The sequence below is a fragment of the Mesoplodon densirostris genome, chromosome 20 (genome assembly GCF_025265405.1).
Source record: "Mesoplodon densirostris isolate mMesDen1 chromosome 20, mMesDen1 primary haplotype, whole genome shotgun sequence".
NCBI classification, from domain to species: domain Eukaryota; kingdom Metazoa; phylum Chordata; class Mammalia; order Artiodactyla; family Ziphiidae; genus Mesoplodon; species Mesoplodon densirostris.
In genome coordinates this window covers 21,676,330-21,692,802 of record NC_082680.1, presented here as the reverse complement: position 1 = coordinate 21,692,802, position 16,473 = coordinate 21,676,330, and the positions used below count along the sequence as shown (strand labels likewise).

The 16,473-nt window shown below is 42.0% G+C and overlaps 1 protein-coding gene and 1 non-coding gene across 5 annotated transcripts in view; one reads left to right on the top strand and one right to left on the bottom strand.

Annotated features, from left to right (window-relative positions):
• Window positions 1-16,473, top strand: part of MFHAS1 (multifunctional ROCO family signaling regulator 1) — a 131,192-nt gene that overhangs the window by 5,858 nt on the left and 108,861 nt on the right. The gene's annotated exons all lie outside the window — the stretch shown is intronic.
• LOC132481401 (small nucleolar RNA SNORA1) lies at window positions 9,848-9,982 on the bottom strand. The gene has a single exon (XR_009530822.1). It is a non-coding gene; the product is annotated as a small nucleolar RNA SNORA1 (small nucleolar RNA).

Genomic DNA, 16,473 nt, shown 5'->3' with positions numbered 1-16,473 from the left:
AGATCTAAGCACCGTGTCAGAGAGGTCACCTGTTTGTTTCATTTGAGATAAACGGGTTGAGTGATAAGAGAGGCTTTTGGAAACTCAAAGAAGGCCCATGACGCAGCCTACATGTCAGGTGTGAGTCTTTGCCTACTTTCTGCAACGACTTTACTGCCGGCACCTGACAGCCAGGCTTCCTCCTCCTTAATGAGGGAACTCCGTGGAATGTTCTTGGCCTTGAGTAAGTTTCTTCTTGCGGGATATTTATCTCTGCTCTCCTTCTTTTCCACCAACATGACATCTCAACCAGGAGAGCTGACTGCTCCTGAGGTTGGATAATGTGTGGCCTACGGATGTAAGATGTGGAGGTAGGGACGGAGGTCCACAGCGAGATTCTAGTGCTTTGCTATCCATTTCAGTATTTGAAAGGATGCTGTGTGTTTTTAAATTGGAAGAGTGCATCTTGAGTTGAACTTGGGCCGCATGTGATTTTTCATGAAATATCTTACTCTCCACATTATTCAAGGTCACTCTTAAGAATAATTAGAAAGCGCCCCAGAGCAGTAGGCAGAGAATTGGAAGATGATCTTTTATATATTTGATCCCTTTCGTTCACTCAGTTGCTCAGCAGCCTGCCGCTTCTCCCTAGTCAAGTGCCTTTGGTCCTTGTTTAATTTCTTACACACTCTGTACCTCTCTGAAGCCCTCAGTGAATTTTGCCTTGTTCTGTGGCTGTTTGTGTAGGTCATCGTATCTCTTTGATTAGCTTGTTCACTTGCTTCCTCCAAGCAAGAAACATGCCTGAGGCTTTGTGGCTTCTCTTAAGAGCCTCTCAACTGTCTGCTGGATGCTTGGTCTTTGTGAGAAATCTCTTTTTCGTTTTCTTTGATAGTCACATACTCTGTCAGATTCCCAGGTGGTACTCTTGTAGTCATCTCGCTTTGTCCTGTGTTCCAGCTTCCCTCCCCCACACTTGGCCCTCTGGTGTTCTCATCGTGACTGTATTACTGGCCTTGCCCTTGAATGAGCCCTTCACTTTGACCACTGAAGCAAAGCAAAATTCTTGCCTTGTTCTATCTCAGTTTTAGAGTTCCTGGAATTTGAGCATGACCTAGTTGCTCAGATTGAATTAGTCATTGTTTTTTTTTTTTTTTTTTTGCGGTATGCGGGCCTCTCACTGTTGTGGCCTCCCCCGTTGCGGAGCACAGGCTCCGGACGCGCAGGCTCCGGACGCGCAGGCTCAGCGGCCATGGCTCACGGGCCCAGCCGCTCCGCGGCATATGGGATCCTCCCAGACCGGGGCACAAACCCGTATCCCCTGCATCGGCAGGCGGACTCTCAACCACTTGCGCCACCAGGGAGGCCCTAGTCATTGTTTTTAATTTTGCAAAGGTTATTAAATATCTTTTTGGTTTGGCTTTATTAATACGGATGCCGCTCGGCTTCTGTTTTTGTAGAGAGTCCTCTTTGAACTCTCTTGGGCTTTGTTTCATAGAAACATCAAAACCTTCATCATGCAGTGGACGAAAGAAACTCCCTGCATAACAGAATTCAAAGACTTGAAAGGCCTTTGGAGTGTTCAAATTATTTTGAATATTAGGTGCCTCTTCTTTAAACTCTAGAATAAACTCTCAAGTCCCTCCCTGCACAAGTTTAGAATTTCCTAGAGAAAGTATTTCTTAATTTGTTAACAGACATTTTGTGTCGTCCTCTGCCACCTGCTCGTCTTATTCTCCAGGAAACCTCACCTAGTTTAGTTCTTACTCATTTTCTTCATCTGAGCACCTAGAACATGTATAGGGTGTACTTCACAGGGTTGTTTTGAGCATTAGGTGAGAGACTGTGTCGGGGAAAGCAGTTACCCCCCATGTCTGGAGGAAGTGAGGGGCTTCTGCCCCGTGTACCAGAGGGGGGCCATGGTGGGGATGGCTGATATGGGAGTGAACATTTCTGGTTGATTTCTCCCTTCACCCACCAACTTGCGTCTCTCCATGAGAGTCTTTTGATTAAGGATCTGACCATCCATCCATCAGGGAGCATTTTTTTTTTTTTTTTAAATGCAGGGGACCAGTAGTGCTGGTCTCATCTCTTGCCCTCTCTTGTCCGCTGCAGCCGAGGCCCTCCTGGGCCCGGGGCTGGAGAGGAGAGTTGTTTGTGTTTCAGGCTCTGCTTGGGGCAGGCCCAGCCAGGTCTGTGTTCCCCTGGTTCAGCTGCTCTGATTGTAAAACCAGGTGTCAGGTTGCTGTCAGGTTTACTGTCCTCTGGGGGCTGGCTACCTTCACTTCAGTGGGGAGGGCTGTGGAGGCCTCATTTTGGCCTGCCTTCCCCAAACCTGCTCCGGCACTCGTGAAGCTGACCCTCGGATCCCCATTTAGTGCCTCGAGTCTGCAGGGCCTGTAGAACCCAGAGTGATTGACAGACATCTCAGACAGCCACAGCATACGTACGATGACATGTCTTTCTTGAACCACCAAGATGCTCTCCGTGAAAGGTGTGGCAGTTTGCTCTGCAGTTGTACCCTCACTTCTCTGAGTTCTAATGTCTCATGTGATGCCACACCGCGCCCTGGACGGTGCCTGGCACAGGGCTGAGCAGGTGGAAGGGACTCAAAGTGGATTGGTTATTTTTTAAGAACTCAAGAAATTCTACTGTTTCTTAATTGATTCCTTGGCAGAGTGGTTTTTTTTAGGTTGCTTGTGATGTTTTTTATCTCAAAGTGTGTACTTCAAGAGAAGCGTGTATAATTTTACCATGGGATTTTTCTGGCACATCAATCCCTGCCCTCTGTGTACATCCTCCTGACTCTTACAGAGATGGGGGAGGGGCGGGCGAGGGGCAGCTTCTCAGGATAAAGGTGAGTGAAGCGTGGAAGTTGGCTACAGAAAGCTTCCACCACCTGACATCACAGTCGCTCTCCTTGAGGCAGTGGGCACTCCCCTCCCTCCTGTCTCATAGGTCTTTCTTTCGTTCTTTTCTCTTTTTCTTTTATTTTTTTTGGAATTTTATTTTTTTTATCGAGCAGGTTCTTATTCGTTATCCTTTTTTTTTTTTTTTTTTTTTTTTGCGGTACGCGGGCCTCTCACTGTTGTGGCCCCTCCCGTTGCGGAGCACAGGCTCTGGACGCGCAGGCTCAGCGGCCATGGTTCACGGGCCCAGCCGCTCTGCGGCGTGTGGGATCTTCCCGGACCGGGGCACGAACCCGCATCCCCTGCATCGGCAGGTGGGCTCTCAACCACTGTGCCACCAGGGAAGCCCTCGTTATCCATTTTATACATATTAGTGTATACATGTCAATCCCAATCTCCCAATTCATCACACCATCCCCGCCTACCCCCAACCCCCCGCCACTGGCCACTTTCCCCCCTTGGTATCCATACGTTTGTCCTCTACATCTTTGTCTCTATTTCTGGCCTGCAAACTGGTTCATCTGTACCATTTTTCTAGGTTCCACATATATGCGTTAATATACGATATTTGTTTTTTCTGACTTACTTCACTCTGTATGACAGTCTCTAGATCCATCCACATCTCAACACATGACCCAATTTCGTTCCTTTTTATGGCTGAGTAATATTACATTCTATATATGTAACACATCTTCTTTATCCATTCATCTGTCAATGGGCATTGAGGTTGCTTCCATGACCTGGCTATTGTAAATAGTGCTACAATGCACATTGGGGTGTGTGTGTCTTTTCCAATTATGGTTTTCTTGGGGTATATGCCCAGTAGTGGGATTGCTGGGTCATATGGTAATTCTAGTTTTAGTTTTTTAAGAAACCTCTATAGTGTTCTCAACAGTGGCTGTATCAATTTACATTCCTTACCAACAGTGCAAGAGGATTCCCTTTTCTCCACATCCTCTCCAGCATTTGTTGTTTGTAGATTTTCTGATGATGCCCATTCTAACTAGTGTGAGGTGATACCTCATTGTAGTTTTGATTTGCATTTCTCTAATAATTAGTGATGTTGAGCAGCTTTTCACGTGCTTCTTGGCCATCTGTATGTCTTCTTTGGAGAAATGTCTATTTAGGTCTTCTGCCCATTTTTGGATTGGGTTTTTTTTTTTTTAATATTGAGCTGCATGAGCTGTTTATATATTTTGGAGATTAATCCTCTGTCCGTTGATGCATTTGCAAATATTTTCTCCCATTCTCAGGGTTTTCTTTTCATCTTGTTTGTAGTTTTCTTTGCTTTGCAAAAGCTTTTAAGTTTCATTAGGTCCCATTTGTTTATTTTTGTTTTTATTTCCATTACTCTAGGAGGTGGATCAAAAAAGACCTTGCTGCGATATATGTCAAAGAGTGTTCTTCCTAAGTTTTCCTCTAAGAGTTTTATAGTGTCCAGTCTTACATTTAGGTCTCTAATTCATTTTGAGTTTATTTTTGTGTATGGTGTTAGGGAGTGTTCTAATTTCATTCTTTTACATGTAGCTGTCCAGTTTTCCCAGCACCACTTATTGAAGAGACTGTCTTTTCTCCATTGTACATCCTTGCCTCCTTTGTCATAGATTAGTTGACCATAGGTGCATGGGTTTATCTCTGGGCTTTCTATCCTCCTCCATTGATCTATATTTCTGTTTTTGTGCCAGTACCATATTGTCTTGATTACTCTAGCTTTGTAGTATAGTCGGAAGTCAGGGAGTCTGATTCCTCCAGCTCCGTTCTTTTCCCTCAAGGCTGCTTTGGCTATTCGGGGTCTTTTGTGTCTCCATACAAATTTTAAGATTTTTTGCTCTAGTTCTGTAAAAAATGCCATTGGTAATTTATCTGTAGATTGCTTTGGGTAGTATAGTCATTTTCACAATATTGATTCTTCCAATCCAAGAACATGGTATATCTCTCCATCTGTTTGTATCATCTTTAATTTCTTTCATCAGTGTCTTATAGTTTTCTGCATACAGGTCTTTTGTCTCCCTAGGTAGGTTTATTCTTGGTATTTTATTCTTTTTGTTGCAATGGTAAATGGGAGTCTTTCCTTAATTTCTCTTTCACATTTTTCATCATTAGTGTATAGGAATGAAAGAGATTTCTGTGCATTAATTTTGTATCCTGCTACTTTACCAAATTCATTGATTAGCTCTAATAGTTGTCTGCTGGCATCTTTAGGATTCTCTATGTATAGTATCATGTCATCTGCAAACAGTGATAGTTTTACTTCTTTTCCAATTTGTATTCCTTTTATTTCTTTTTCTTCTCTGATTGCCATGGCTAGGACTTCCAAAACTATGTTGAATAATAGTGGTGAGAGTGGACATCCTTGTCTTGTTCCTGATCTTAGAGGAAATGCATTCAGTTTTTTACCATTGAGAATGATGTTTGCTGTGGGTTTGTCATATATGGCCTTTATTATGTTGAGGTAGGTTCCCTCTATGCCCAGTTTCTGGAGAGTCTTTATCATAAATGGGTGTTGAATTTTGTCAAAAGCTTTTTCTGCATCTATTGAGATGATCACATGGTTTTTATTCTTCAATTTGTTAATATGGTATATCACATTGATTGATTTGCATATATTGAAGAATCCTTGCATCCCTGGGATAAATCCCACTTGATCATGGTGTATGATCCTTTTAACGTGTTGTTGGATTCTGTTTCCTAGTATTTTGTTGAGGATTTTTTGCATCTATATTCATCAGTGATATTGGTCTGTAATTTTCTTTTTTTGTAGTATCTTTGTCTGGTTTTGGTATCAGCATGTTAGTGGCCTCATAGAATGGGTTTGGGAGTGTTCCTTCCTCTGCAATCTTTTGGAAGAGTTTGACAAGGATGGGTGTTAGCTCTTCTGTAAATGTTTGATAGAATTCACCTGTGAAGCCATCTGGTCCTGGACTTTTGTTTGTTGGAAGATTTTAAATCACAGTTTCTAGTTCATTACTTGTGATTGGTCTGTTCATATTTTCTGTTTCTTCCTGGTTCAGTCTTGGAAGGTTATACCTTTCTAAGAATTTGTCTATTTCTTCCAGGTTGTCCATTTTACTGGCATAGAGTTGCTTGCCAGTCTGCAGTCTGCAGTGTCTGTTGTAACTTCTCCTTTTTCATTTCTAATTTTATTGAGTTGAGTCCTCTCCCTCTCTTTCTTGGTGAGTCTGGCTAATGGTTTATCAATTTTGTTCATCTTCTCAAAGAACCAGCTTTTAGTTTTTTTGATCTTTGCTATTGTTTGTTTCTATTTCATTTATTTCTGCTCTGTTCTTTATGATTTCTTTCCTTCTACTAACTGGGTTTTGTTTGTTCTTCTTTCTCTAGTTCCTTTAGATGTAAGGTTAGATTTTTTATTTGAGATTTTTCTTGTTTCTTGAGGTAGGCTTGTATTGCTGTAAAGTTCCCTCTTAGCACTGCTTTTGCTGCATCCCATAGGTTTTGGATCATCGTGTTTTCGTTGTAATTTGTCTCTAGGTATTTTTTGCTTTCCTCTTTGATTTCTTCAGTGATCTCTTGGTTATTTAGTAACATATAGTTTAGCCTCCATGTGTTTGTATTTTTTACGTTTTTCCCCCTGTAATTGATTTCTAATCGCATAGTGTTGTGGTTAGAAAAGATGTTTGAAATGATTTCACTTTTCTTAAATTTACTGAGGCTTGATTTGTGACCCAAGATGTGATCTATCCTGGAGAATGTTCCATGTGCACTTGAGAAGAAAGTGTAATCTGCTATTTTTGGATGGAATGTCTTATAAATATCAATTAAATTTATCTGGTCTATTGTGTCATTTAAAGCTTGTTTTTCCTCATTAATTTTCTGTTTGGATGATCTGTCCATTGGTGTAAGTGAGGTGTTCAACTCTCCCACTCTTGTTGTGATTTCCTCTTTTATAGCTGTTAGCAGTTGCCTTATGTACCGAGGTGCTCCTATGTGGGTGCATATATATTTATAATTGTTATATCTTCTTCTTGGATAGATCCCTTGATCATTATGTAGTGTCCTTCCTTGTCTCTTTTTAAAATAAATTTATTTATTTATTTATTTCTGGCTGTGTTGGGTCTTCGTTGCTCTATGTGGGCTTTCTCTAGTTGCGGCGAGCGGGGGCTATTTTTTGTTGCAGTGCGTGGGTTTCTCATTGCAGTGGCTTCTCTTGTTGCAGAGCATGGGCTCTAAGTGTGTGGGCTTCCGTAGTTGTGGCACGTGGGCTCAGTAGTTGTGGCTCGTGGGCTCTAGAGCTCAGGTTCAGTAGTTGTGGCACACAGGCTTAGTTGCTCTGCGGCATGTGGGATCTTCCTGAACCAGGGCTCGAACCCGTGTCCGCTGCATTAGCAGGCAGGTTCTTAACCACTGCGCCACCGGGGAAGTCCCCTTCCTTGTCTGTTGTAACATTCTTTATTTTAAAGTCTATTTTACCTGATATGAGTATTGCAACTCCAGCTTTCTTTTGATTTCCATTTTCATGGAATATCTTTTTCCATCCCCTCACTTTCAGTCTGTATGTGTCCCTAGGTCTGAAGTGGGTCTATTGTAGACAGCATATATACGGGTCTTGTTTTTGTATCCATTCAGCCCGTCTGTGTTTTTTGGCTGGGGCATTTAATCCATTTACATTCAAGGTTATTATTGATATGCATGTTCCTGTTAACCATTTTCTTAATTGATTTGGGATTGTTTTTGTAGGTCCTTTTCTTCTCTTGTGTTTCCCACTTAGAGAAGTTCCTTTAGCATTTGTTGTAGAGCAGGTTTGGTGGTGCTGAATTCTCGTAGCTCTTGCTTGTCTGTAAAGCTTTTGATTTCTCTGTAGAATCTGAATGAGATCCTTGCCTGGTAGAGTAATCTTGGTTGTAGGTTCTTCCCTTTCATCACTTTAAGTATATCATGCCACTCCCTTCTGGCTTGTAGAGCTTCTGCTGAGAAATCAGCTGTTAACCTTATGGGAGTTCCCTTGTATGTTATTTGTTGTTTTTCCCTTGTTTTCAATACTTTTTCTTTGTTTTTAATTTTTGTCAGTTTGAGTACTATGTGTCTCGGCCTGTTTCTCCTTGGGTTTATCCTGCCCGGGACTCTCTGCACTTCCTAAACTTGGGTGGCTATTTCCTTTCCCATGTTAGGGAAGTTTTCGACTATAATCTCTTCAAATATTTTCTCTGGTCCTTTCTCTCTCTCTCTTCCTTCTGGGACCCCTATAATGCGAATGTTGTTGCGTTTAATGTCCCAGAGGTCTCTTAGGCTGTCTTCATTTCTTTTTTCTTTAGTCTGTTCCACGTCATAGCTCTTTCTTTCTAACTAGCCCCCTACCCTTCCTTGACATTGGCCTTAAGAAGTGGGAAAGTATAAATGGTAAGGAGACTGAAGGTCCGATGGTGGCGATGCAGGAGAGAAGGTGTTTTCCCTGGTGTGTCCCAGCTGTTTTGCCTTCTTCCAAGTGCTCTTGCTTTCCAGAAGCTCCTTCCAGGTTTCTTGCTGGTTTGAGTTCAGGGGAGACCGTAGAAGAGTTGCTGGCCGGAACGAAGGCAGCGATGGTTCGTGTGTGCTGTACTCTGTGGTAACAGCTCCCAGACACCACTGTCAGCGGGCCTGACTGATTCATGGAGAGGGAGGAGAAAACATTTTCAGTTATTTTTGGTTTTGGTGCAGAATGCAAGAAAACATTTTCTCATTTTTCCTTCCTCGACCTAATCTCTTAGCTGCGAATAGTGATGCCTTGTTTCTTAAAGAGTAAATTAGCGAAAAACCATCAGCAAACTTCTTTCTCTTTAGCTGTCGGTTTACAGAAGGCAAGGAATACTGAAGGAGAAAGAAAGTGGGAGTGGGGAGCGTGGGAGCAGGGGAGAGGCATTCGGGTCCTGGTGAGTTACTGCAGTGGGTTTGCATGGGCTTTGCGAGCCTGGAGCCTGTTTTACCGTCTCAGGAAGAAACTTCCTGCCGTGGACTGGCAGTCCTAGGCACCCGGGCTGTCCCAGCTGTTTCCTTCGCTTTTGCAAATCTGTGCACAAGGGTGTTTAGGAGAAGGGCGAGGAGGAAAGGAAGTTGTGTTAAGTTGTGTAAGTTGTTGTGTTAAGTTGTATCAAGACTACTCTTTGAGGGTTCCCTGTTTCGGGCCTGCCTTTCTGATTTTTGGGTGGGGTGCTTACCCAGTCTAGCCCTGCTGCTCTTGCTTCTTCCTCCTTTTTATCCAGGTGAAATTCACATACATGAAATTAACCTTTTTTTCAAAAAAAATTATTTATTTATTTTTGCTGTGTTGGGTCTTCATTTCAGTGTGAGGGCTTTCTCTAGTTGTGGCAAGCGGGGGCCACTCTTCATCACGGTGTGCGGGCCTCTCACTATCACGGCCTCTCTTATTGCGGAGCACAGGCTCCAGACGCGCAGGCTCAGTAGTTGTGGCTCACGGGCCTAGTTGCTCCGCAGCATGTGGCATCTTCCTGGACCAGGGCTCGAACCCGTGTCCCCTGCATTGGCAGGCAGATTCTCAACCACTGCGCCACTAGGGTAGCCCAACCGTTTTCTTTTAATGTAAAGGATTTTTTTTTTAATGAGTAACATAGGCAAAATTAAAGTCAAAGTTTTATTTAAAGAATTCACATGTTATGATTCCCTCCACTGCCAGTCACCGTAGTTCCTCAATGTTTGAGTCATAACCTTCAAGGTAGCCCTTTTAAAGAGAACTTTTGCTCAGAGGACAGTTGTCATATTAGTAAGTTCACAATTCTGTTTAGTTGGGATTCTTTGATCTCCACTTGAATATGGAGTTGCTTCAAAAATTCCCCACCTGTAATCTTTGGGTTCCAGTTTCTTCAAACAATTTACTTTAGGGCCCTGGAAGTTAAATTGTAGGAAGTACGTTGCTATTTTGGCAGATGATCTAAAATATATTGTTCCTTCATCATTTCTAATAATGAAAAGTTTTGTGACATCCAGTTTTCACTCACGAGCCTAGCAAAACATGTTACAGGTCTCCTTGTCACCACTGCAATAAACTTACTGTGATGGAAACAAAACCTATATCTCAATGTGGCCACATCAGTAATATCTGAATACCGTGAACAGCAGTTCCCATTTGCATCTAGAATGAAGCTTGAAATGAACCATTTTACAGTGAACAGTTCCCTGGCATTTAGTGTACTCACAGTGCTATGCAGCCACAACTGTAAGTCAGGTGCTTCAGGAGGGAAGGAGCCAATGAAGTTGGTGGCTTTCTTCCTGGGGCGAATGTTCTGGAATTCTTTTGCCAGACTCTTTGTGGCAACTTTCCTTCTAAGACATGACTTGAGGAGGGATTTTAAAGCTAGGCCTTGAGGTGCCACGTTGATGAACATCTTTTAGCACAGCTGCCTTGAGAATCCTCTTCCTTAGTGTTGATGAGAGGACAGGAAGTAGGACATGGAGACTTCTGGTCTGTGCTGTGCATATGTGACTTAATGGGGGGCTGACACACACAGGACATGTAGGAGAGAAGCACAAATAAGTACTGTGTAATTACTGTCTTCTGTACAGTGCTCTTTTCCCATATAGATTTTGAGTAGAATTCTGGAATGATTGGCAAGGCCATAGGCAGGTATGAGGGTTAAGGGGATGCGGTTGCATTGATTCAAAATTAGGTTGTTGGGCTTCCCTGGTGGCGCAGTGGTTGAGAGTCCACCTGCTGATGCAGGGGACATGGGTTCGTGCCCCGGTCCGGGAAGATCCCACATGCCGCGGAGCGGCTTAGCCTGTGAACCATGGCCGCTGAGCCTGCGCGTCCGGAGCCTGTGCTCCACAACGGGAGAGGCCACAACAGTGAGAGGCCCACGTACCGCAAAAAAAAAAAAAAAAAAAAAATTAGGTTGCTACCAGATTAGACAGACAAGTGCACCATACGTTTATGAGCCGGATGCTGTCATCAGTCACTGTTGAGTACCTTCTGTAAACAGAAGTCTGTACCAAACTGGGATTTTTAGGAGAATAAAATAAAATACCTGGCCGTGGTCATGAGGAGCTGAGATGGGATTTTGGTTGATGTAATTGTTGACTCTTGTACATATGGAATCTGACTATATATGGAGAAATTCATTGTATGTTTGAGGAATGACTGGAAAAAACTGGCTTTTGATTTTCTAGAAGAAAATGTCATATGGGAAAAAATCAGGTGTAATTTTGAATTTGCTTGCCATAGTCATTCTTTTCAGTTATTTACAGTTCAGATCATTTGTTTGCAAGAAATCTCAGGCAGATCTCGAGAGGATGCTGGAAAAGGAAAAGGCATTGTTTCTGAGGATTTCTCAAAACTTCCAAAACAAATCAGCCTTTTAAGAGGAGGGAAATGCCTCCTCTTCAGGAATCTTTTACATGTTTCAGAGGCATTTATGGATTTGCTTCTGTTTTGAGAGGGATTGCCATCAGCAGGGATTTCTGAACCCCAAGGACTGCATGAACACTGCCTCCAAAGACAGTCTAAATTAAATCGGGTACTGCCATATGAAAAAGATACGGCTGCTACTTAGAGATGGCTTTGTTGAGGGACCCTTTGTTGTGGGGTGGTTTTCTCTTCTTAGCATATTAAATGTTGCGAGAATTAAAGAGTTCATTTTCTTGGATCCTCCCCACTCCTGAACTGAAGCGTGTGATCTTAACATTGTATTTGTACTGTGTTACACTAGTAGTGAACTTGGAGGTAGTAGAACACGCCTCCCTTTCTTTCTTTCTTTCTTTTTTTTTTTGAAAAGAGGATGTTTAAAAAAAAAGGTAATGGAGGAGGAAAATATAAAATCAAAAACTATTTCTCCTGGGTACTGTTGTTTTATCAACTTTATTACTGTTTCCATGAGATTCTTATTTTTCATGCCATAGAGGTTATTATTGTATTAATCATCACATCAGTCATTCTAAGGGTATAGGGTTGGGAGAAAATATGATAATCGGTGACACTGTTGAGTTCCTGTCATGTTCTAGAGACAGTGCTAAGTGCTTCTTACGGGTGATCTCACTGAATCACCCCAGCAACCCTAGGGGGTCGATATTGTCATTGTCCTGACTTTCAGGGGGGAGAAATTGAGTATCAGAAAGTTTAGTTGGGCTTCCCTGGTGGCGCAGTGGTTGGGAGTCCGCCTGCTGATGCAGGGGATACGGGTTCGTGCCCCGGTCTGGGAGGATCCCACATGCCGCGGAGCGGCTGGGCCCGTGAGCCATGGCCGCTGAGCCTGCGCTTCCGGAGCCTGTGCTCCGCAACCGGAGAGGCCACAACAGTGAGAGGCCCGCGTACCGCAAAAAAAAAAAAAAAAAAAAAAAAAAAGAAAGTTAAGTGAGTCCCCCAGAATTAGAACACTCTGGGATTTCAGCCCCGACCCTCTGACCCTCCCCACTGTCCTGCTCTGCCCTTCGGGGTCAGGTTGCCCACTACCCTCCAGGGTACGCAAACTCACCTCTGTCCCCCTCTTTCCTAGACGTCCATTCTGTGTCACTGCGTGCTGTTCACTGTCTCAGTGTTGGACATACAGGGTCTGGTAAGGCATGGGACCTGCCCACGCAGAGGTCAGCAGAGGTCATGGTCAGGTGCCAGCAAGAGGTATGGTCTCAGAGAGGGGTTCCTGAAGGGGCTGCATTGCAACTGAGTGTGATTTCCAGTCCCCGTCAATCGCATGGAGAAGTGGGGAAGGGTATTTCAAATTAGAACGTCTCTTAAAAAGGCGGAGGGTGTTCAGGTAGATCAGCAGGCCGTGCCTGGGGATGGGTGTGTGTGCACAAAAGCAGTTAGCAGTTGTCGTAAAGAAGAGGCTTCTTGATGGTAAGTATCACTTATGGACTGGTCAGAGTTTGCCAGTGGCCACTGCTGGCCCATGAACTAGAGTTTTGGGAGCACTGTCCTAGCTCATTCCTTGTCCATCAGGCAGGGCTCTGTCGAGACCATGGAGGGGATTTACGGCTCAGAGAGCTGAAGGGTGGTTTCAGATGATTTGCTCAGACTCACGATCAAGTTACTGTTGGGCTGACAGGGCACCTGTCCTGTGTGATCCCCGGCTAAGCGTGCCCTGGTCCGGTTCTCTGCGTCTGAGTCCAGAGAGAACACGCACGTTGGCTGCTCCCCCAGCCAGATGGCTGCATGCCTCTGTGATCGCTAGGAATGTATCCAGAACATCGATTTTCCTGACTTGAGATCTTACCATAACAGATCCTGCAATAAAGGCGAATTTAGCTGTAACACAATTAGCATTTTATTGTGGACTAGGTTTCCCTGTCTTTACTTTGGGCTTTCTTGTGACACCACAGACTGACTGCAAATACTGTTTTTTAAATTAATTTTGCACCGATGGAACAGCATATTTTATGCACTTTATTTGTTCGGACTCCACTTACCACGCTGTGATGGCGTTTTCTTGTGCCTTTCATCATATCACCACTGGAGTTTGTCTTCCCCTGCTTCTCAATTTATCAAAATATACTTAGTTACATTTTAGTTGAAATCCTAGGAGGTGCAAGATATTAAAAAAACTTTGTTTTGTTTATATTTGCTTAATATTTTGACTTGAAACACTTGGAATTTTCTGTTGCATTTTAAAATGGAAGCATTATAATATAGTGGTTATTTGCAAGGGCTCTTGAGATTCTGCTGGGTTTGAATCCCTGTTCCACTTGTTAGCTGTGTGACTTTGGATGTCATAATAGTTTCTGTCTCATAGGCTGGCCCTGCATGTTGAGTTAATACAAGTAGAATGCTTTGAACAATGCTTGACGCATGGCAGGGGTCCCTTAGGTATTAGCTGCTGCTGCTGCTGTTTCTACCATTATTCCAGAAAGCACAAGTCTAAAGATCTATTTGGAAATCTGATAAGCTTATGGATAAAAGTCTTTTTTCATAGGAGTATAGTACAGTGTGATTCCTATTCGTGAATACCTTATCCTTTTTTCAAGATGCATTTTTCCCATTATTAATACATTTACAAACTTGGAGTATAAAGGGGAGAAAAATACTCAGAGTTGGTATCTAACATAATTACACATTTTGCTCTATTTCTTTTCAGTTTTTTTCCCTTTAAGTTTAGGTTTATTAAAATGTGATAATCATATTGTATAAATAATTAAAAAAATTTTAACCTAAGCTACCATGAGTATGGTTTCATGTTATTAGTACCTACACGGTAATTATAAATGCTTGCATAATAGTACATCAAGGAAATTTTTACCTTTGTTTATTTAAACATTAGACACTTGAGTAGTTTCAAGTTTTGTTGTTATGAGTAATTCTGTGATGACTGTACTTCTTTATAAAAGCTCTTATTTGGGCAGTAATCCTAGAAACAGACTCATTGATCAAAGGCAAAGAATGTCTAAGGTTCAGTACGTGCTTATGTTGCTTTTCATTTGAGGAACATTGTGCTACCTGCATAGGATGCAAGAATGATTTCACTGCATTTCCTCAGCATTGGGTATCATCTTAAAAATGCACTAACAATGAATGGAAAACAATATATCACTGATAGATCAAATTTTAATTAGGGAACATGCATGTTTTCCTCTATGAATGTTGACTAATTGTGTTGCTTCTTTTGTGAATTGTCTGATCATGTCTTTTGGGATCGTCTTATTGATATTTTTTTTTAATCACAGTGACTTCCTATAATCCTAGAGTTCAGTTTACATTAACACTTTATATATGAAAGATGATAACCTTTTGACTATCAAACTGTCAGAGAGGGGAACACTTCCCTCTACCCATTTTGGTTCTTTTGGCTGGTCTAATAATTAAGTTGACACAAGGCAGATTAAGAGGAGGAAAAAAACAAATTTAATTTCATATGGATGGGGGTGCTATAGATAGGGGACCTAAGAACTGACGAAAGCAGGCTGTTTATATACCTTTTAGACAAAGGAACAATAAATTTGTGAAGAACTGACAAGATAAACTTAGGCTTGGGTACTAATTAATGAAGAAACTAAGCAGAGTTTGTTTATACAGCCTTCTCTACCTTGAGTTCCCTACCTCTGGCAATAAGAATATCTCTACTTTCGGGGGCGGGGTGAGGGACAAAGGAGGGTCAGAGTGTCCTTCTTGTAGTGGCTGTTTAACTGTAATTCAAAATAATATTTCAAAATGGCATATTTTGGGGTGGCCTGCCCTGACCCCCATCATCCTTAAGGTGTTTTTGCCTTTTCGATGTTTAAAAACTTATGATGTTTTGAAGTTTTAAATTTCACTTGATACAATGTATTGATAGCTTCCTTTGTGAGGGAATGAAATACCATTACTATTTTTCTAAATACAGAGAAGTAACAGAAGGGATCACACAGTGAACCATAATTCTCTACCCATATAAGATCTACTGACCATAAAAAAGTAATACCTGTACGTGGATGGTATATTCAAAAGCAAAAGCCCCTCTCAGCCCCCTCCCCGAGGCCCCTTTCTCCTCAGTAAACTGTTTCTTGTTATTGCTTTCAAGGAAAATAAAACATGTATTTGCAGATATTTTAACCTGAAAGAGATCATGCTGTAGTCATTGCTCTGCACCTTGCTTTTGGTACGTAAAAGATATTGTGGAGATGTTTCCATATGAGCAGTTATAAACCTGTTGTGTGTGTGTACATACACATATAGCATAATATTCTACCAATGGATGTACTGTTTAGTTAGTCCTATATTGACAGACCTTTGATTCTTTCCAGATTATTTTATAGATTTTAAGCTAACTTTTCCACCTTCCAGAATTTTGAGAAATACTCAATTTTATTTCCTTCAGGGTTGGTGACCCCTCTTTGTGCTCAGGACACTGTTGAGATGCAATTAGAAAAAGACATCTCTGAGTCAAATGGTGGGACTTAAAAAGGGGCTTGGGAATGATAAAAGCTTAACTCTGTCATTTAAAATAAGGGTAATCTTTTTAATTGGCTTCTGTGATGCCTAGTGGAGTACCATTGTTTGCAGCATAATTATGCATTTGCCAGCTTAATTCATCCATTATAACATGATGTAATGTTTAGACATAGCAATAATTACAAATCTCGCACGTCTGCAGATAAATATACCACTGATCAAAATAAGACAGTGGCAGCATGAATAGTGTTGTGTCCATGGGAGACATTAATGAAAAATAATTGATAATGAACCGTATCTCATTGGCTCAAAACATTGCTTGGTAGAAACATGCCTTTCTATCCCAACTGTCATGTAGAGGCCAGTCCACGTGTGCCAGTGAGGCCGTTTTCATTTCTGCCCTGTAACTAGCCCCAGAGTTCCACACCATTGTATTTTCTAGACCTCAGCTTGGTATGTTATGCACAGATGTGCCCTGGATATTTTATCCTGGGACCAGTAGGGGTCAAAATTTAAGAGATTATCTGAACTGTCTGCTTCTCTGTGTGTGTGTCATGAATAAAGAATGGGTCTAACCCAGCCCACTAAAATGTGTTTGACCTGGAAGAACAGTAAACAATTAAATCCTGGTAGAGTGGCTTGTGTGTTTAAAAGCTACTTAGTTGTGTATTTTGCCTAAAGCAAACAAAATCATGATCAGTCAGGTTCTTAGAGAAAAGAGATTGTTCACAGGGTCCAGTGAAGTATTTGGTCTTTAAAATCCTCCTCCTTATAGTAAATGTC